The sequence below is a fragment of the Schistocerca americana genome, chromosome 3 (assembly GCF_021461395.2).
Source record: "Schistocerca americana isolate TAMUIC-IGC-003095 chromosome 3, iqSchAmer2.1, whole genome shotgun sequence".
NCBI classification, from domain to species: domain Eukaryota; kingdom Metazoa; phylum Arthropoda; class Insecta; order Orthoptera; family Acrididae; genus Schistocerca; species Schistocerca americana.
This window is the reverse complement of record NC_060121.1, coordinates 974,693,425-974,715,152: the sequence shown is the minus strand read 5'-3', so window position 1 is coordinate 974,715,152 and position 21,728 is coordinate 974,693,425. Positions and strand designations below refer to the sequence as shown.

At 45.4% G+C, this 21,728-nt stretch overlaps 1 pseudogene; it reads left to right on the top strand.

Annotated features, from left to right (window-relative positions):
• The first annotated feature begins 14,562 nt into the window (after positions 1 to 14,562).
• Positions 14,563 to 14,680, top strand: LOC124608761 (annotated as a pseudogene).
• The last annotated feature ends 7,048 nt before the right edge of the window (positions 14,681 to 21,728 follow it).

Here is a 21,728-nt window from a genome sequence, read left to right as displayed (position 1 = left end):
CGATGTGAAATGAGCGTTAAGATACAAATGTGTCCATAGGGAACATTTGTTGTGAACGAGCCTTAATTTTTTTTTTGTTTGGTTGGTATGACATCTGTTAAAGATATTTAGTATACATCAAGTCATGGAACAAACAACATCATATGTTTTCATCGTGTTAACGATGTCGAATTTTGTACCAGAAAGTGATGATTTGCGGAAAGTATTAATTTTTTGTTTTCATTTGAAAAAAAGTGCTGCGGAGTCGCATCGAATGCTTGTCGAGGCATACGGTGATCATGCTCTATCAGAAGCAACATGCAAAAGATGGTTTCAGCGGTTCAGAAATAATGATTTTGATGTAAGAAATGAAGAACGTGGAAGACAACCAAAAAAGTTCCAAGACGCCGAATTGCAAGCAATATTGGATGAAGATGATACTTTGAGTCAGAAGCAAATGGCAGCTATGCTAAATGTTGGACAACAAACAATTTCTAACCGTTTGAAAGCTATGGGAAAGATCCAAAAGTGTGGAAAATGGGTGCCACATGAATGGAATGAAGACAGATGGAAAACCGAAAAACCATTTGTCAAATTTTGCTTCAAAGACATGAAAGAAAATCAATTTTGCATCGAATTGTTACTGGTGATGAAAAATGGATTTATTTTAAGAATCCTAAACGGGAAAATTGTGGGTTAATCCGGGACAACCATCAACATCGACTGCAAAACCAGATCGATTCGGCAAGAATACAATGCTCTGTGTTTGGTGGGATAGGAAAGGTGTGGTGTATCATGAGCTTCTAAAACCCGGTGAAACTGTGAATACTAGTCGCTACAGACAACAAATGATCAGTTTGAACTATGCATTGATCGAAAAAAGGCCAGAATGGGCCAGAAGACATGGCAAAGTAATTTTTTTACACGACAATGCACCTCCACACAAAGCAAAACTGGTGCAGGATACAATCGAAACACTTGGCTGGGAGCTGCTACCCCACCCGCCGTATTCACCAGACTTGGCCCCTTCCGACTACCATTTGTTTTCATCAATGGGACACGCATTGGCTGAGGAACATTTCGATTCCTACGAAGAAGTCGAAAATTGGGTGTCTGATTGGTTTGCTTCAAAAGACGAACATTTCTATTGGCGTGGTGTCCACAACTTGCCAGAAAGGTGGTCAAAATGGATAGAAAGCAATGGTCAGTACTTTGAATCAAATGTTTTTACTTTTCCATTCAAAATTAGTGTTTCATTTTCACAAAAAAACGCTTTTATCATACCGGTACATCTGGTAGATACAACTCTGCTACAGCGAAGGTCTCCTTTTAATTGCGTTCAAAATGGTTCAAATGGTTCTGAGCACTATGGGTCTTAACATCTGTGGTCATCAGTCCCCTAGAACTTAGAACTACCTAAACCTAACTAACCTAAGGACATCACACACATCCATGCCCGAGGCAGGATTCGAACCTGCGACCGTAGCGGTCACGCGGTTCCAGACTGCAGCGCCTAGAACCGCACGGCCACACCGGCCGGCTTTTTAATTGGGGATATCTTATAGTCTTCTCATTGAGCTTCTGGCTGCAAGGTGAAAGGGTTTATTGTTCGCTTTGAAGAAGATGGGCAGGAGTTTCCCTAATCCTCCAAAACGGGTGGCTGTCAGAGCGCAGATTTTAGGTACGCGTTATTTCCGCATAACGGCTGGTTTTTAACGACACTCGTTGCTGAAAAAATTTAAAGGTCCTACCAGTAAGCAGCATCCTACAGAAGCTCTGTCAGCGCAAGCCAATAGAAATGCCTACATCCCGCCCCTGATTTTGATTGGCTGTAACGTCTTTTTTTTTGGTCATCAGTTTTATGACTGGTTTGATGCGGCCCGCCACAAATTCCTCTCCTGTGCCAACCTCTTCATATGAGAACAGCACTTGCAACCTACGTCCTCAATTATTTGCTGGATGCATTCCAATCTCTGTCTTCCTCCAGAGTTTTTACGCTCTACCGCTCCCCCTAGTACCATGGAAGTTGTTCGATGTGTTAACAGATGTCCCATCATCCTGTCCCCTCTTTTTCTCAGTGTTTTCCATATATTTCTTTCCTTGCCTATTCTGTGCAGAACCTCCTCATTCCTTACATTATCATTCCACCTAATTTTCAACATTCGTCTGTAGCACCACATGTCAAATGCTTCGATTCTCTTCTGTTCCGGTTTTACCACAGTCCTGTTGCCACTACCATGCAAAGCTGCTGCTCCAAACGTGCATTCCCAGACATTTTCCCTCAAATTAATTTAAATTTAATTCGATACTAGCCGACTTCTGTCTGCCAGGACTGCCATTTTTGCCAGTGCTAGTCTGCTTTTTTTGTCATATTTCCCCCATCAGTCATGAATTATTTCTCTGTCTAGGTAACAGAATTCCTTAACTTCGTCTACTTCGTGACCATCAATTCTGACGTAATGTTTCTCGCTATTCTCATTTCTTCTATTTCTCATTATTTTCATCTTTCTTCGATTAAGTCTCAAACCATATTCTGTGCTCATTAGACTGTTCATTCCACTCGACAGCTCCTGCAATTCGTCTTCACTTTCACTGAGGAGAGGAATGCCATCAGTGAACCTTATCATTGATATAATTTCATCGTGAATTTTACTCCCACTGTTGAACCTTTCTTTTATTTCCATCATTGTTTCTTCGATGTATACATTGAACATTAGGGGCGAAAGACTACATCCCTGTCTTACACCCCTTTTTAATATGAGCATTGCGTTCTTGGTCCACTTTTATGTATTATTCCCTCTTGGCTCTTGTACATATTTATATTACCCGTCTCTCCCTATAGCTTACTCCTATTTTTCTCATAATTTCGAACATTTTGAATCATTTTACACTGCCAAACCCTTTTTTCCCGATCGACAAATCCTATGAACGTGTCTTGATTTTTCTTCAGACATGCTTCTGACCGTAACATCAGAATTGCCTCTCTGGTGCCTTTACCTTTCCAAAAGCCAAACTACACTGGTCATCTAACACATCCTCAATATTCTTTTCATTTCTTCTGTGTATTATTCCTGTCAGCAACTTGGATGCATCAACTGTTAAGTTGATTGTGCGATAATTCTCGCACTTGTCAGCTCAGTCTTGGGAACCATGTGGATGACATTTTTCCGAAAATCAGATGGTATGTCGCCAGACTCATAGATTCTACGCACCAACGTTGTCAGTTCCCCCGATGATTGAGAAATTCGGATGGAATGTTATCTGTTTCTTTCTTTGTTTCTTGCGGCCTTTGTCCCGCGTCATAGCGGGGTCGGCGGTGTTTCTATTGATTTGGCAGTGAGGGTGGCCGGATGCCCTTCCTGCCGCCACCCCAACCCCCCCCCCCCATCCGCCTCCCGGATGGGGTTAGTGTACCCCAGCTGTCTGCGTTTACTGTAAGCCAGGGAATAGTGTGAACGTATTTCAAAAGACTGCGAGTCGTGTAAGTGAGGCGTAACGTGGGGAACAGGCCGGTATTCACCTAGCGGGATGTGGAAAACCGCCGAAAAACCACATCCAGGCTGGCCGGGATACCGGCCCTCGTCTTTAACCTGGCGGGCGGATTCGATCCGGGGCCGGCGCGCCTACCAGAGTCCAGAAAGCAGCACTTTGCCCCTCTTGGCTACCCTGGCGGGTAATGTTATCTATCCCTTCTGCTTATTCAAACTTAAGTCTTCCAAAGCTCTTTTCAACTCTGATTCTGATATTGGATCCCCTATCTCTTCTAGATCGACTCCTGTCTCTTCTTCTATCAAATCAGACAAATCTTCCGCCACATAGAGGCCTTAAATGGACTCTTTCCACTTGTCCATTGAAAGGCTTACATGTTAAATAATATAGTGAAGCAAGCTCTAGCGCAAGAAACGGAGGATCGTTCTGCAGCCTTTTTTGGATACAGAAGTCGCCTATCCTCCGAGGTGGAGGAAGTGTTTTCGTTGCGTGTATTAGAGGAAGGGACTATGAGTTCCTTCATGATCAACCAGGTTACTTAGTGCATTACGGAAGACGGAGAATCCGAAGTGCGTTCCCGGGCCCCGACATGGAGATCTGCTTAGGCTGTTTCCTGTTTTTCTCGCAAGTGTTGCGGAATGGAGCGGGAGTTTGTTCGGTATTTGAGAGAGAGCGCACGTCGGACTGTGGAGCTGGAGGTAGTATCGGATAAAAGCGACGAATTTGATATACCGATAAATTTAATTTGTTTGAGTGCAAATCTGACAATAATATTTTTGCGTGACTCTTCCCCTACAGACATCGAACTGCGTTCCAGTTTGTTGCGGAAGTGATTATTGGTGCCGGCCGGAGTGGCCGAGCGGTTAAAGGCGCTACAGTCTGGAACCGCGCGACCGCTACGGTCACAGGTTCGAATCCTGCCTCGGGCATGGATGTGTGTGATGTCCTTAGGTTAGTTAGGTTTAAGTAGTTCTAAGTTCTAGGGGACTTATGACCACAGCAGTTGAGTCCCATAGTGCTCAGAGCCATTTGAACCATTTGATTATTGGTGAGCTTGTTTACCGGTCAGTTCGACGAGGCGGTGTATGAACTGTACACATTCCTCCCCACCGAGCCGATCTCGGAATGTTTCTAACAGTGATTGGTCTGCTAAAGTGCTTTGATTAGTCATTTGATATTGCAGTAGTGAGAAGTTTAACCCTGTGTCACGCGTCAAATCGAGGCTGGCGACCCTTGTTTGGAGTGACTGATAGTGTAACAGCGCAGACAATTAACCCGGATCCTCCATTAAACGTTTCCAATTAAATCCGCGGGATAGTACATCTCGTAATTTGTCTCGCGCCCCGCACAGCACCAAGAGTCGTGGATTCTGGCGACGGCCGGCAACTGGGACTTCGCGGGTCGCCAAGGAACCTCCGAGGCACAGACGAAAGGAACGTTTCTCTATCTGGAACATTTGTTTAAGGGTCACTACTTTTAAGTCATACATGAATTAATTGCAAGTAGATGTCAGGCTAATCAGCAATTAGTTACTATTCTGGTCATTTGTGGTATATCTCTGTTCATTTACGTATATTACAGGAAGTCAAAATGAAACTGGCTTGGAAAGTATTTCGGGCACGTTAAAATAGGCAATACGATTTACATAATCGAGACTTGGTTTGCCTATCTTAGTGTGCATGAAATATTTTGCAGGCCTGTTTCATTTTGCCCGCCCCGTATATCGCGATAAAATAAGACGCTCCATGCAGGTAACGCGCGTTGTGCAAGAGTAATGTTAAGATCGACGAAGCGTTACAAAAGAAACAAATGTTCTACACAATGTTCATAGACTTTACCAAAGCCTTTGACCTACTGGAAAGAGATCTCGTAGTCCGAAAACTGGAAAACACAATGGGAGAAGATAGCGCATAGGCAAGAATAGTCAAGTCAATCCTCGAATACAACTTAATCACAGTATCAGAAAACCTCTCTTTTTCGAACCTCATTCTGCAATCGAACGGAGTCTTACAGGGTGACCCAATGAGACCTTTGCTGTACAGTCTTGCCACTGAAGAAGTACCACGAATTGGAGAAAAAAATGGTTCAAATGACTCTGAGTACTATGGGACTTAACTTCTGAGGTCATCAGTCCCCTAGAACTTAGAACTAATTAAACCTAACTAACCTATGGACATCACACACATCCATGCCCGAGGCAAGATTCGAGCCTGCGACCGTAGCAGTCGCGCGGTTCCAGACTGTAGCACCTAGAAACACTCGGCCACTCTGGCCGGCAGAATTGGAGAAAATGAAGAAGATGTATATGTATATGCATACGCTGACGTCATAGCCGTAGGTTCAACAGATGTACAGAGGCTGCCGAAAATCATTGAGAAAATAGACAAATGGTGCAGTGAACACAAACTACACATAAACATACCAAAGACAGAAATGGTGATTTTCAGAAAAGGAGGCAAAACATCCAAGAATGCGGAAATCAACATTAGAGGACAAAAAATAAAAATCTCATCAGACTTTAAGTACCTAGGGGTGACATTGCAACCAACAGCCAAATGCTTCGCAAAACATACAACAAAACGTGCAGCCCAAGCAATAATAGCAATACAGGACATCAAAAACATCCGCCTACTAGAAAAAGACATGAAATTATTTAATGCAAAAATCTTGCCAATCCTGGCCTATGGGATGGAGTTTATATGGGACCACCTGACAGAAAAAAATCTAGATACACTAGAAAAGGTAAAATCGACTTATCTAAAATGAGCACTAGGTCTCTCAAAGACAACAAGATCTAGACTAGTGTACCTGCTAGCGAGAGAGACATTCCTAATTGAAGACATCAGACTTCGATATATGATGCCACACACCAGGCTGCCAGAAAGCAACTCAAGATCATGGAGGACAAACGAGAAAAAATATGGCCGGAGTTCTATGCCACAGAAGCAATGACGAACCGCTCATGGGCAGCACCAAACTTCGAGCTATGACATGTCGTAACTAGATTTTCTATTCACGGCTTTCATCAGCTAATTTGCAAAAAGTGGTTCAAATGGCTCTGAGCACTATGGGACTCAACTGCTGAGGTCATTAGTCCCCTAGAACTTAGAACTAGTTAAACCTAACTAACCTAAGGACATCACAAACATCCACGCCCGAGGCAGGATTCGAACCTGCGACCGTAGCGGTCTTGCGAATTTGCAAAAACAAAACTTATCACTACCCAACCACAACATGTGTATGGGAACTGTGTAACGAAGCCTCCGAACGATATCACATAGAACTGTGCAGTAAAAGAGTGAAATAGATAAATGAATATGCAAAAATGTAAAATGTAAATGTAAAATATTAAGCAAAGTAACTGTATATGGCTATTTGGCTGCAATTTTATTAAATAAAAAATACTCGCTGAACCTCAAAACCTTAAGAGAAAAGTAGTTTTTCAAGCGTCATCGAAGCTGAGATTATTAGAGACGGAGTGGGGGGAAGGATGGGGGAGGAAATCGGCAGTGTCTGTTTCTAAGGAACCATTCCGGCATTCACCAGAAGTGATCTAGGGAACACATGGAAAATCTACCTCTGGTTGCCAGTACGCATCATTCGGTCTGCAGCGGAATACGAGCTGTTATGAACTTCTTGAAAGGTTAATGCTGTCTGATGGTCGGGAACTGTAACCTATGATGCTTCCTAAAATGCGTCATGAGGTAACTGGTTGCAGCACCTTTCGTAGCTTTACCACTCTGAACTGTGGCTGTTTGGTTAATCAATGTGACTGTAAATGAGGCATTGATATGTGCAAGGTGGTAACTGCCAAGAATTACGATTTTGAGGTTTTGTGTGGAGGAGGTAGTATGTGGCCATTCCAGTGGCACAGACAAGGTAGTACATCTAGACATAAAGAGACGCAGCCAAAACGTAGTCGCTGGATACGTTAGGTTGTATGTGTTGAGCTTTAGGCGCGGACAATGTGGTATCTTCTTTTACAATGTCTCGGCAACAGAATGTGTCTAAACGTGTTGGTAACAAGCGGTAGTGATACAGATCTTTGTTTATAAACCAGTATGCCGGTTTACCATAGTAAGTTGAAATTTGTAGTTTCAGGACATCCCTTCATGTCTTGTGATAGAGAATTTGGCATACTTAACAAAAGAAAAAAATGGGTGCAAGAGAATGGTTCCAGAAGAGGTAGCAGGTATTATTTGAAGTGCTAAAGATGTAAGGCATAATAATATAATAATGATGAAGGATGACGACTTCTTAGAAATTTCTGCGCAATATGACAAGTTTTTGATCACAATTCTTTCAAAAATCAGCTCCTTAAGGTGGGTTACACTGTCAAGAAACGATTTTCATGTCTTAAAAACAAGACAGTCATAGAATGACACTGAAATGTGAGTGGACCACAAAATTTCTAAAAAAAGACGGTCATTCGGGCCACTCACTAGTTTGCAGTGCTTGTAGCGCCTTGAAAGACGACCAGTCATAACGATGTAAACGAAAAAAGACTTATTACCTATGTAAACTTCCTCGATGAGAAGTAGCATAGATTTCACTGCAAAATCTGTGCGTGAAATACAAATAACAGTAATTCTGATTTTTGGTAAGGAATGATTTTGCATGTTTCGTACAGAAATTGAGATTTCATAGACAAAAAATGCCAAATTTTTCAAAAATGCCATACGAAACACAAAGCATGAGTGTATGCTTCCCATTACAAGCAATTTCCTGTGATAATGTTAGTAAAAACGAATTCATAAAATTGTTTTTTCGTTTCCTTGATAAGTTTTCTTTTTGGTAGTTACTACCTTTCCCATGTCAATACCTCTATTAGTGATTACCCGCGACTTTTATAACACCTATTACAACATTTACGGGGCGTATTGCTTGTTTTTACTGTACTTCACCGCACAGCACCAATACTGTTCTATTTCTTCAGGCTACTGTAGGAAAGACATTTTTTACACTGCGGAAAACTCCTAGTAATATCTATTGCGCGAGCCTCGATCACAAGTATTGTGTGCTCGACGAAGTCGTGTGTCGTGCCATACGCTATGTCCGCTTATTGCTACAATGTTAAACTTATCTTTTATGAACGTTGTAATTATGGACACATGGTTTATACTACTTCGAGCAGTAAAGTCTGCTAGATGATGACGTTATGTCGAAACTAGTTGATGGTTGGTTGACCTGTGGGAGGGGCCCAAGCAGCGTGGTCATCGGTCCCATCGGATTAGGGAAGGATGGGGAAGCAAGTCGGCCGTCGTCTTTCAATGGAACCGTCCCGGAATTTGCCTGAAGCGATTGATGGAAATTGCGGGAAACCTAAATCAGGATCGCCGGACGCGGGTTTGAACCGTCGTCCTCCCGAATGCGAAATTTTGAAAGTTTGTGGTAAGGACTTACGGGACCAAACTGCTGAGGTCATCGATCCCTAAGCTTAATCGAACTTAAACTATCTTACCCTAAGGACAACACACACACACACACACACACGTGGCCGAGGAAGGACTCGAACCTCCGACAGTGGGAGCCACGCGGACCGTGACAAGGCGCCCTACACCGCTCGGCTACCCCGGGCGGCTCCCGAATGAGAGTCCAGTCCGCTAACCACTGCGCCACCTCGCTCGGCTCCGAAACTAGTCTCACAAAATGAAGGAGTACTGACTGGCAGCTTTTGGTGGTATAAAAATGTTTTCCATACAAAATATCGAAGCTGTGCAGTACAATTTCAAGATTTTAATTACATATCGTTTACATCTTCATAGATGACGAATAATGTAATGGATGATGCCTATTCCTGCGACCTCGTTTAGATGTTTTTCCCAGGACGAAAATGACTGGGACTTTATCCTACGTAGATGCGAACGATATCAGCCGTGAACCAACTTTTGTCTGTGAGAACTGTGATTCTGGCGAAATGCTCGGCTATACTGAAGCGTATTGTCTTCCGTTCGAATGTTCTAAGATCTGCCACATATGAGTCCTCCCCCTTGAAAGTCTTGCTTCTTTAAGCTGGCAACGAAATCCCAATGTAGCAGCCAAATATAGTAAAGCTGGCCATCATTCACCCTATATTTCGTCGGGTGGTCAGCTATCTCGTCATACGAGATACCAGAGTGACCCTTGATCCATAATAACTGTCTACGTTTGTGTTGGCATTCACACTGGTAGAATAATTTATGTACATCAAGCACATGGTGGTTATTTTTGGTTGGTGTTCCACTGTTGACGGTTGTAAATGGCTTGATTAGCACTGAATCGGCGGGTTATATACTGCAATGACGTTCCTCTTAAAGCCTGATACAATCGGAGCTATCAGGTGAAAGTCCTGTAAGAAATACGACGGCATTTCTGTCAAAGAAATGAAATCAATCACCATTCACAAGGTCGTCTTAAGGACGCTGAATTACATACACCGTTGTTTCGATGACCTTGCCATAAAATGGGCTGTGACAGTAGCAGGAACTATCCCGTTTCAGCTGCGCGGGTTAGCCGTGCGGTCTTGGCGCCTTGTCACGGTTCGCGCGGCTTCCCCCGTCAGAGGTTCGAGTCCTCCCCCGGGCATGGGTGTGTGTGTGTGTGTGTGTGTGTGTGTGTGTGTGTGTGTGTGTGTGTTGTCCTTAGCGTAAGTTAGATTAAGTAGTGCGTAAGTTTAGGGACCGATGACCTCAGCTGTTCGGTCCCATAGTCGTTACCACAAATTTCCGAATACAGGGTGGTCCATTGATCGTGACCGGGCCAAATATCTCACGAAATAAGCGTCAAACGAAAAAACTACAAAGAATGAAACTTGTCTAGCTTGAAGGGGGAAACCAGATGGCGCTATGGTTCCCCCCTAGATGGCGCTACCATAGGTCAAACGGATAACAACTGCGTTTTTCTAAATAGGAGCCTCCATTTTTTATTACATATTGGTGTAGTACGTAAAGAAATATGAATGTTTTAGTTGGACCACTTTTTTCGCTTTGTGATAGATGGCGCTGTAATAGTCACAAACATATGGCTCCCAATTTTAGACGAACAGTTGGTAACAGGTAGGTTTCTTAAATTAAAATACAGAACGTAGGTACATTTGAATATTTTATTTCGGTTGTTCCAATGTGATACATGTACCTTTGTGAGCTTATCATTTCTGAGAACGCATGCTGTTACGGGGTGATTACCTGTAAATACCACATTAATGCAATAAATGCTCAAAATGATGTCCGTCAACCTCAATGCATTTGGCAATACGTGTAACGAAATACGTCTCAACAGCGAGTAGTTCGCCTTCTGTAATGTTCGCACATGCATTGACAATGCGCTGATGCATGTTGTCAGACGTTGTCGGTGGATCACGGTATCAAATATCCTTCAACTTTCCCCACAGAAAGAAATCCGGGGACGTCAGATCCGCTAAACTTGCCGGCCATGGTATGGTGCTTCGACGACCAATCCACCTGTCATGAAATATGCTGTCCAATACCGCTTCAACCGCACGCGAGCTATGTGCCGGACATCCATCATGTTGCAAATACATCGCCATTCTGTCATGCAGTGAAACATCTTGTAGTAACATAGACAGAACATTACGTAGGAAATCAGCATACACTGCACCATTTAGATTGCCATCGATAAAATGGGGGCCAATTACCCTTCCTCCCATAACGCCGCACCATACATTAATCCGGCAACGTCGGTGATGTTCCACTTGCCGCAGCCATCGTGGACTTTCCGTTGCGCAGTAGTGCATATTATGCCGGTTTACGTTACGGCTTCGTCGCTAAATGGAACGCGTGCAAAAAATCTGTCATCGTCCCGTAATTTCTCTTGCACCCAGTGGCAGAACTGTACACGACGTTCAAAGTGGTCGCCATGCAATTCCTGGTACATAGAAATATGGTACGGGTGCAATCGATGTCGATGTAGCATTCTCAACGCCGGCGTTTTTGAAATTCCCGATTCTCGTGCAATTTGTCTGCTACTGATGTGCGGATTAGCCGCGGCAGCAGCTAAAACACCTACTTGGGCATCATCATTTGTTGCAGGTCGTGGTTGACGTTTCACATGTGACTGAACACTTCCTGTTTCCTTAAATAAAACAACTATCCGGCGAACGGTCCGGACACTTGGATGATGTCCAGGATACCGAGCAGCATACGTCGCACACGCCCGTTGCGCATTTTGGTCACAATAGCCATACATCAACACGATATCGACCTTTTCCCCAATTGGTAAACGGCCCGTTTTAACACGGGTAATGTATCACGAAGCAAATACCGTCCGCACCCGCAGAATGTTACGTGATACCACGTACTTATACGTTTGTGACTATTACAGTGCCATCTATCACAAAGCGAAAAAAGTGGTCCAACTGTTGTTGTTGTTGTGGTCTTCAGTCCTGAGACTGGTTTCATGCAGCTCTCCATGCTACTCTATCCTGTGCAAGCGTCTTCATCTCCCAGTACCTACTGCAACCTACACCCTTCTGAATCTGCTTAGTGTATTCATCTCTTGGTCTCCCTCTACAATTTTTACCCTCCACGCTGCCGTCCAATATTAAATTGGTGATTCCTCAATGTCTCAGAACGTCCTAGAAACCGATCCCTTCTTCTAGTCAAGTTGTGACACAAAATTCTGTTCTCCCCAATTCTATTCAATACCTCCTCATTAGTTAGTTATGTGATCTGCCGATCTAATCTTCAGCATTCTTCTGTAACACCACATTTCGAAAGCTTCTATTCTCTTCTTGTCTAAACTATTTATCGTCCACGTTTCACGTCCATACATGGCTACACTCCATACAAATACTTTCAGAAACGACTTCCCGACACTTGAATCAGTGCTAGATGTTAACAAATTTTTCTTCTTTAAAAACGCTTTCGTTGCCATTGCCAGCCTACATTTTATATCCTCTCTACTTCGGCCATCATCAGTTATTTTGCTCCCCAAATAGCAAAACTCCTTTACTACTTTAAGTGTCTCATTTCCTAATCTAATTCCCTCAGCATCACCCGATTTAATTCGACTACATTCCATTATCCTTGTTTTGTTTTTGTTGATGTTAATCTTATATTCGCCTTTCAAGACACTGTCCATTCCGTTCAACTGCTCTCCCAAGTCCTTTGCTGTCTCTGACAGAATTACAATGTCATCAGCGAACCTCAAAGTTTTTATTTCTTCTCCATGGGTTTTAATACTTACTCCGAACTTTTCTTTTGTTTCCTTTATTGCCTGCTCAATATACAGATTGAATAAATCTGGTCCAACTAAAAAATTCATATTTATTTACGTACTACACGAAAATGTAATAAAAAATGGAGGTTGCTATTTAAAAAAACGCAGTCGATATCCGTTTGACGTATGGCAGCGCCATCTAGTGGGCCAACCATAGCGCCATTTAGTTTCCCCCTTCAAGCTAGACAAGTTTCGTTCCTTGTAGTTTTTCCGTTTGACGCTTATTTCGTGAGATATTTGGCCCAGTCACTATCAATGGACCACCGTGTATATCCCGTTTGACGAGACGACAAAAACGCCACCTTTGCAGTAACACAGGTCGCAGTTAATCCGTCGGCCATTACGGAGTAACGAGTCGCGTGTTTACACAGGGGCAGCCACGCAGCACAGCAGGTCGGTCTCAGGCTGGCGCTATTACGCGTGGGTCCCTGGGCGGGCCGGTCGCCCGTAAGCGCAGCGGCTGCGTGGCGTAACCCGACACAGCTGGCGCAGAGGCCGCGTGACCCAGTTGCCGTGTTTTTGCTCTGCCTGGACGCGGCCGAACGGCGCGTCACGCACTGGTGGTGGTTGGCCGGCGGGCCGGTCATCGCCGCTCCTGTACGCTGCCGGGGGTGTGAGAGGGGCAGCTGAATAGCACAGAGAGTGTTTGCACTCTCGCAGCCTCTGTAACGACAAACGCCGTCGCACCATCGTCCTGTATGCCGACCGTCTACACTCTGCACCTTCATCTGTTTGACGCCTGTGGGCTCCAGTCCTGCAGAGGCATGTGTTTCATACTGTTCTACAGGCCCTTAAAGCTACTTCCTGTGATTCCAGGTGTGCCGCAGGGGAGTGTCGTAGGACCGTTCCTATTCACAATATATGTAAATGACCTTGTGGATAATATCGGAAGTTCACTAAGGCTATTTGCGGATGATGCTGTAGTGTATCGAGAGGTTGTAACAATGGTAAATTGTACTGAAATGCAGGAGGATCTGCAACAAATTGACGCATGGTGCTGGGAATGGCAATTGAATCTCAATGTAGACAAGTGTAATGTGCTGAGAATGCATAGAAAGAAAGATGCCTTATCATTTAGCTACAATATAGCAGGTCACCAACTGGAAGCAGTTAATTCCATAAATTATCTGGGAGTACACATTAGGTTTCATTTGAAATGGATTCACTATATAAAATTAATCGTCAGTAATGCAGATGCCACACTGAGATTCATTGGAAGAATCCTACGGAAATGCAGTCCGAAAACAAAGGAAGCAGGTTACAGTACACTTGTTCGCCCACTGCTTGAATACTGCTCAGCAGTGTGGGATCCATACCAGATAGGGTTGATAGAAGAGATAGAGAAGATCCAACGGAGAGCAGTGCGCTTCGTTACAGGATCATTTAGTAATCTCGAAAGCGTTACGGAGATGCTAGATAAACTCCAGTGGAAGACTCTGCAGGAGCGACGCTGAGTAGCTCGGTACGGGCTTTTGTTGAAGTTTCGAGAACATACCTTCACCGAGGAGTCAAGCAGTATATTGCTCCCTCCTACGCATATATCGCCAAGAGACCATGAGGATAAAATCAGAGAGATTAGAGCACACACAGAGGCATACCGACAATCCTTCTTTCCACTAACAATACGAGACTGGAATAGAAGGGAGAACCGATAGAGGTACTCGGGGTACCCGTGAGGTCGCTTGCGCAGTATGGATGTGGATGTGGATATAGAATAGTTACTCAGATGTCTTCTCAAGGTTAAGAGAAACCAGTTTCAGGGCCGTCAAGTAGAATCCATGTAGGTAGTGGCGATCACAGCAGGTTCCAGAGCACACCTACAGGGCAGGCAAAATGAAAAGGGACCGCAAAATATTTCAAATACCTTAAGCTAAACAAGCCAACGGTCTTGCCGCAGTTGTAACACCGGTTCCCGTCAGATCACTGAAGTTAAGCGCTGTCGAGCTGGGCAAGCAGTTGGATGGGTGACCATCCGGTCTGCCGAGCGCTGTTGGCAAGCGGGGTGCACTCAGCCCTTGTGAGGCAAACTGAGGAGCTACTTGATTGGGAAGTAGCGGCTCCGGTCTCGGAAACTGAAATGCGGGCGGGAGAGTGGTGTGCTGAGCACATGCCCCTCCATATCCGCATCCAGTGACACCTGTTAGCAGAGGATGACACGGCGGTCGGTCGGTACATTTGGGCCTTCATGGCTTGTTCGAGAGGAGTTTAGTTTAGCTTCTTTAAGGTAAACAATGCAACTTACGTCTTCCGCACCTCGGACAGCTGATGTCAGTTGGGTTGCCTACATTAAGGTACTTGAAGTGCACATATTCTCTCTCTCTCTGTCTCTCTCTCTCTCGCTCTCTCTCTCTCTCTCTCCTTTCAAAATGGTTCAAATGGCTGTAAGTAGTATGGGACGTAACATCTGCCGCGCGGGAATAGCCGAGCGGTCTGGGGCGCTGCAGTCATCGACTGTGCGGCTGATCCCGGCGGAGCTTCGATTCATCCCTCGGGCATGGGTGTGTGTGTTTGTCCTTAGGATAATTTAGGTTAAGTAGTGTGTAAGCTTAGGGACTTATGACCTTAGCTGTTAAGTCCCATAAGATTTCACACACACTTAAACATTTTGAACGTAACATCTGAGCTCATCAGTCCCGTAGAACGTAGAACTACTTAAACCTAACTAACGTAAGGACATCACACACACCCATGCCCGAGGCAGGATTCGAACCTGCGACACTAGCAGCTGCGTTGTTCCGGACTGAAGCGCCTAGAACCGGTGGGCCATCTCTCTCCGTGCGATCAGGTTTCGATAAACGCAACGGCACCGACCGACCGCCGTGTCATCCTCTGACGTTAAGGTGTCACTGGACTTGGAGGGGCATGCGGTCAGCACATCGCTCTCTTGTCCGTTGTCAGTTTTCGTAGCTGCTCAATTGGGCTCATAAGGGCTGAGTGCACCCCGCTTGACAACAGCGCTCGGCATGCCCCGACCGTCACCCATCCAAGTTCTCGCCAAGCGCGACAGTGCTTGACTTCGGTGATCCGGCGGGAACCGGTCTTGCCACTGCGGCAAGGCTGTTGGCCACCTGAAGTACACCGTCCGTCAAAAAAAGTGAACCACCCAGAAGGGCATGAGGAAACGAAATGAAACTTCACAGCTTCAGAGCGATGTGGTGTTATTTCAGTAATTACAAAATCGAATAGAACTCAGAAAGAACTTCACAGCATGAGCCCACCTATCAGTATGACGCTGAACCCCTCTGGTATGAATCCATGCACTAATTTGGTTTAGATGGGTGTCATGAAGCCGTCGTATCCTCTCTTGAGGCACAATGGCCCACAACTACCGCTGTAACTGATCTTGACACCCTGGATAATAGCAGTGGGGCGGAGTTGACATCCGAGCTGCTCTACTGGGGACAGAGCTGGGAACTTTGCTGCGTCACGCAGACACTTGCTAGAGACATGCGCCGTGTGTGGAAGAGCATTGTCCTGTTGAAAAGTGCCACCACGGTATTATAGCACGAGAGGTAACACGCGAGAGAGCAGAATGACCGTGACGTACCGTTATGCCTTCAGATTTTCCTCAGCCACTACCAACCATAACCTAAAGTCATAAGCGATGGCTCCCCACACCGGGACTAATGCCTCTGTGGCCCTCCAAAACATTGGAAGAATGGGACCTCTTCATAGGCTGCCAGTATACTCGCTGACAATGGCCATCCACGGTAGTACAGAACCGCGATTCTTTGCCGAACGCAATGCGACGCCCTTCATCAGCAATCCGGCATCAGTCCACACGCAGCCGTTTGCGTTGTGGTGCTAACAGCAGCTCACGCATGGAACTGTAATTCCCTAGTCCACCTGCTGCTAGTCTCTGACCAATGATGCTGATGACATAGAATGTTTCAGGTAGTCCATCACTTGTTCTCGGATGGCAGGCGAAGATGTGTAGGATTACGATGTGCTTGGTCCACAGTAAGGCGACTCTACGTTGCGGTGGTGAGACGTAGTCTACTGGAACCTTGACGATGAGTGTGGCTGCCCGCCGTGAGACCCCTTTCCAACTCTCTTAGGTGCTGACAACTGTTTCACACGAGTACGCGGCATCTCCGGGTCCTTCACAGTGACTGCTGATCATCTGACACTGTTTACGCCCCTTAAATACCCTACCACGCCTGCTAACAGCACTAAACACGAACAATACTAATGCCGTACAGGGGATTACAACTCTAATCATTTATCTACTCACTTTTAGTATTCACGTGTACGAAATTACATTGATATCCGACCATGTTTTCTGGGTACTTGACTATTTTCGTCAGGCAGTGTATTTGATGCACCTTAAGACAGGCAACCCACTTGCATAACCCGCACATTGGCCGACTTCGTGATTTTGATTGCTCGTCTTAATGTGCATGAAATATTTTCCAGACCAGTTTCATTGGCCCACATCGTAGTTCTACCGAAACGTACAGTCTGTTTCAGGTTCAGCCACTGACTCAAATGTAAAGGGAAAGTAACGAAATATTGTATTTCTTACTGTATTGTATCTACGAGGTTTGGAACTTAATAGCGGCAACTATTTATTTACAGCTCGTACAAAATGGATACGTGTTTCAAAGTTTTTCTGACCTTCAAAGTAGTCACCAGCATTGTGTATAACCCGTTGCCAGCCATGTGGAAGTCGTAGGATACTCTTCGCAGTGCCAGTTGTGTTGACAGATCGAGCGGCGCGGTCTGTTGCCCGACGAATTAGTAGCAGTTCTGAAGCGAATGCCGTGATGTATTTCCTTCAGCTTAGAAGTTGAACTGACGAGGGCTTAAGTGAGGGGAGTGCAGTAGGTGGTATAGCACTTAGCAGCCCCATCAGTCAAACAAATCAGTAACAGCCTGCACTGTACGTGCTTGAACACTGTCCTGCAAAATGATGGTCAGGTCCTGCAAAAAGTGTCATCATTTCTGTCTCTATGTTGTTCATCTTTGGAACACAACCTACGACGAGCTTAGACACAGAAGTGATGACACTTTTTGCTGGACCTGACCATCATTTTGCAGGACAATGCTCAAGGACGTACAGTGCAAGCTGTTACTGATCTGCTTCACTGATGGGGCTGCTAAGTGCTATACCACCTACTGCATTCCACTGACTTAAGCCCTCGTCAGTTCAACTTGACTTCTAAACTGAAGGAAACACTTCACGGCATTCGCTTCAGAACTGCTACGAATTCGTCGGGCAATAGACCGCGCCGCTCGAACTGTCAACACAACTGGCACTGCTAAGAGTATCCTACGACTTCCACATCGCTGGCAACGGGCTATACACAATGCTGGTGACTACTTTGAAGGTCAGTAAAACTTTGAAACCCTTATCTATTTTGTACGAGCTGCAAATAAATAGTTGCCACTATGAAAGTTCCAACCCTCGTATGTTCGCAGCTCGTGGTCTCGCGGTAGCGTTCTCGCTTCCGGAGCACGGGGTCCCGGGTTCGATTCCCGGCGGAGTTGCGTCGTCTTCATCATATCATTTGTCCCCATTACTGTCGGAGGAAGGCAACGACAAACAGCCTCCATTAGGACCTTGCCTAGTACGACGGTGCGGTTCTCTCGCATCGTTCCCGTACGCTCTGTGAAGAAGCATGGGACTTCATTTCCATTTCGATTGTATCTATATCTTGCTATCCTGACACAACTGGATTGGGTTAGTACTAGCTACTAGCCAGTACCATTTAATGGTCTGCAGGCTGCTCAATTCCTCACTAGATGATAGAATTTGTTTTCCCTTTTCTAGGATTCGAATGGTGGACGTGATTTGGATGTTATTAAGACCGCTGAACCACAATTTATTGCTTTGGGACAAATAAAAAACGTAGGGAATCAAGGTCCTCGCCTGTCACAGTGTGCATGACGTCTCCAAGCCGGATCAGGAGTGTCCAACGTGCGTCAGAGTCACTGTCAGAGACGACTCATTTGACAAACATGGCGCGGAAATTAGTCACGGAGTCACGTGATTCATGGCTCCGTGACTAAGAATCAAGAAGTTTCAGGGTTTTGTGGATCCCTGTCACGTACCACACTCTGAAGCCAAGGAAAACCGTGGTTGTGCACCCTTGCCTCCCACAAGACTGACGGGAGAAGCGTACGTTCAACGGATCAATGATTTTTCTCATCCATCGCACACTCTTAGGTGTAACGAATGCTCTTCTACTACGAGGTGCATTCAAGTTCTAAGGCCTCCGATATTTTTTCTCCGGACTGGAAAGAGATAAAAACATGCGCATTGTTTTAAAATGAGGCAGCGATCATTGTCAATACGTCCCAGAGATGGCAGCACCGTACGTACGGCAGATAGAATCTTACCGCCAGCGGCGACAATGAGATCTGTTTTAAATACTTAAAATGGCGACGTTTTCCTTACTTGAACAGCGTGCAATCATTGGTTTTCTGAATTTGCGTGGTGTGAAACCAATTGAAATCCATCGACAGTTGAAGGAGACATGTGGTGATGGAGTTATGGATGTGTCGAAAGTGCGTTCGTGGGTGCGACAGTTTAATGAAGGCAGAACATCGTGTGACAACAAACCGAAACAACCTCAGGCTCGCACAAGCCGGTCTGACGACATGATCGAGAAAGTGGAGAGAATTGTTTTGGGGGATCGCCGAATGACTGTTGAACAGATCGCCTCCAGAGTTGGCATTTCTGTGGGTTCTGTGCACACAATCCTGCATGACGACCTGAAAATGCGAAAAGTGTCATCCAGGTGGGTGCCACAAATGCTGACGGACGACCACACGGCTGCCCGTGTGGCATGTTGCCGAGCAATGTTGACGCGCAACGACAGCACGAATGGAACTTTTCGTCGGTTGTGACAATGGATGAGACGTGGATGCCATTTTTCAATCCAGAAACAAAGCGCCAGTCAGCTCAATGGAAGCACACAGATTCACCGCCACCAAAAAAATTTCGGGTAACCGCCAGTGCTGAAAAAATGGTGGTGTCCATGTTCTGGGACAGGGAGGGCGTAATCTTTACCCATTGCGTTCCAAAGGGCACTACGGTAACAGGTGCATCCTACGAAAATGTTTTGAAGAACAAATTCCTTCCTGCACTGCAACAAAAACGTCCAGGAAGGGCTGCGCGTGTGCTGTTTCACCGAGACAACGCACCCGCACATCGAGCTAACGTTACGCAACAGTTTCTTCGTGATAACAACTTTGAAGTGATTCCTCATGCTCCCTACTCACCTGACCTGGCTCCTAGTGACTTTTGGCTTTTTCCAACAATGAAAGACGCTCTCCGTGGCCGCACATTCACCAGCTGTGCTGCTATTGCCTCAGCGATTTTCCAGTGGTCAAAACAGACTCCTAAAGAAGCCTTCGCCGCTGCCATGGAAACATCGCGTCAGCGTTGTGAAAAATGTGTACTTCTGCAGGGCGATTACGTCGAGAAGTAACGCCAGTTTCATCGATTTCGGGTGAGTCGTTAATTAGAAAAAAAATCGGAGGCCTAGAACTTGAATGCACCTCGTACAGTGCGCTAATCAAGTGTGTCCGGGAAAACGGGGTTCAGAGTTCTGCGGACCTGTTGAGTTCCACATGAGAGCACCAGTCGTCGAGAAGGGGCATTAGTGCAGCGTCTAATACATGCCGGCAGGGTAGACCAGCATATTCGGTTAGAGGATTAGCTACCCTCTGTAAGCCGGCCGGGGTGGCCAAGCGGTTAAAGGCGCTACAGTCTGGAACTGCGTGACCGCTACGGTCGCAGGTTCGAATCCTGCCTCGGGCATGGATGTGTGTGATGTCCTTAGGTTAGTTACGTTTAAGTAGTTCTAAGTTCTAGGGGACTGATGACCTTAGAAGTTAAGTCGCATAGTGCTCAGAGCCATTTGAACCACCATTTTTGAACCCTCTGTGATAAAAAAAAAATAAAAATAAAATAAGAAAAACTAAAAAGAAACTGAGGTAACGAAGCAACGAAGAACCTGACCGGGTGTCATCGGACGTCCGCCCCGAACAAATTCAGCTAACAATATAGAACAAAATGAGATAAAAAAAATACGGCGACAGACTAGGAAGTCCGCACGGTACTGTGTTCGTGTGTCACCACTTCCTTTTTTTATCCTTCCATCAAACACTAGTAGGATGGTTCTTTAATCTCTGATGAAGGTTCTGATAACGGCTCCACTTCAGAAACACAGTAACAGTATGTTCGCTGCGTACAGTAACTACCGAACGCCCTCAGTAGCTGTGAAATGTTGTCTAGTAACTCGATTACTTCTAGTATCAACATGAAGCGGCCTGCAACGCAGCAGATAAGAAAGCAGGCAACCGCGGTCCATTTCATGAATAACGGACACTGCTGCTTTTCTCTGATACTCCATAAGCAATCCATTGTACACTATTCGAAGTAGGTGTAGTGCAGTATAATTTCACAGCGGTACGCGCAATGATGTATCGATACACAGATGCTGCTTTCATCACGCTTTCTTCCTATATCGGGGTTATACCTCATCTTCAATGCAGCACTACGATTGTCATTGTTATTACTGTTCCTTTTCGAAGAAACACGATTCGTTTTAGCGATACAAGTGTTTGAAAATAACGAAAAAACTGACGAGACTCGAACGCAGTACCGGGTATTGGCATATCCCTAATGCCAATGCTCCTGGCGCTCTCGTGTGGAATTCAACGCTCTCGCAAAACTTGGAGCGTCGATTTCAAATGGTTCAAATGGCTCTGAGCACTATGGGACTCAACTGCTGAGGTCATTAGTCCCCTAGAACTTAGAACTAGTTAAACCTAACTAACCTAAGGACATCACAAACATCCATGCCCGAGGCAGGATTCGAACCTGCGACCGTAGCGGTCTTGCGGTTCCAGACTGCAGCGCCTTTAACCGCACGGCCACTTCGGCCGGCTAGGAGCGTCGATTTCCTGGCAATACCTGAGAAGCATATCTTACTATAGAGCAGCATTTGTTACATCTAAGTATGTGTCACAGCTGTGCGAAAGAGAGCGAACATCGTGAGCCGCTGGATGTATGCTTGCCTTGTGAGACGAAA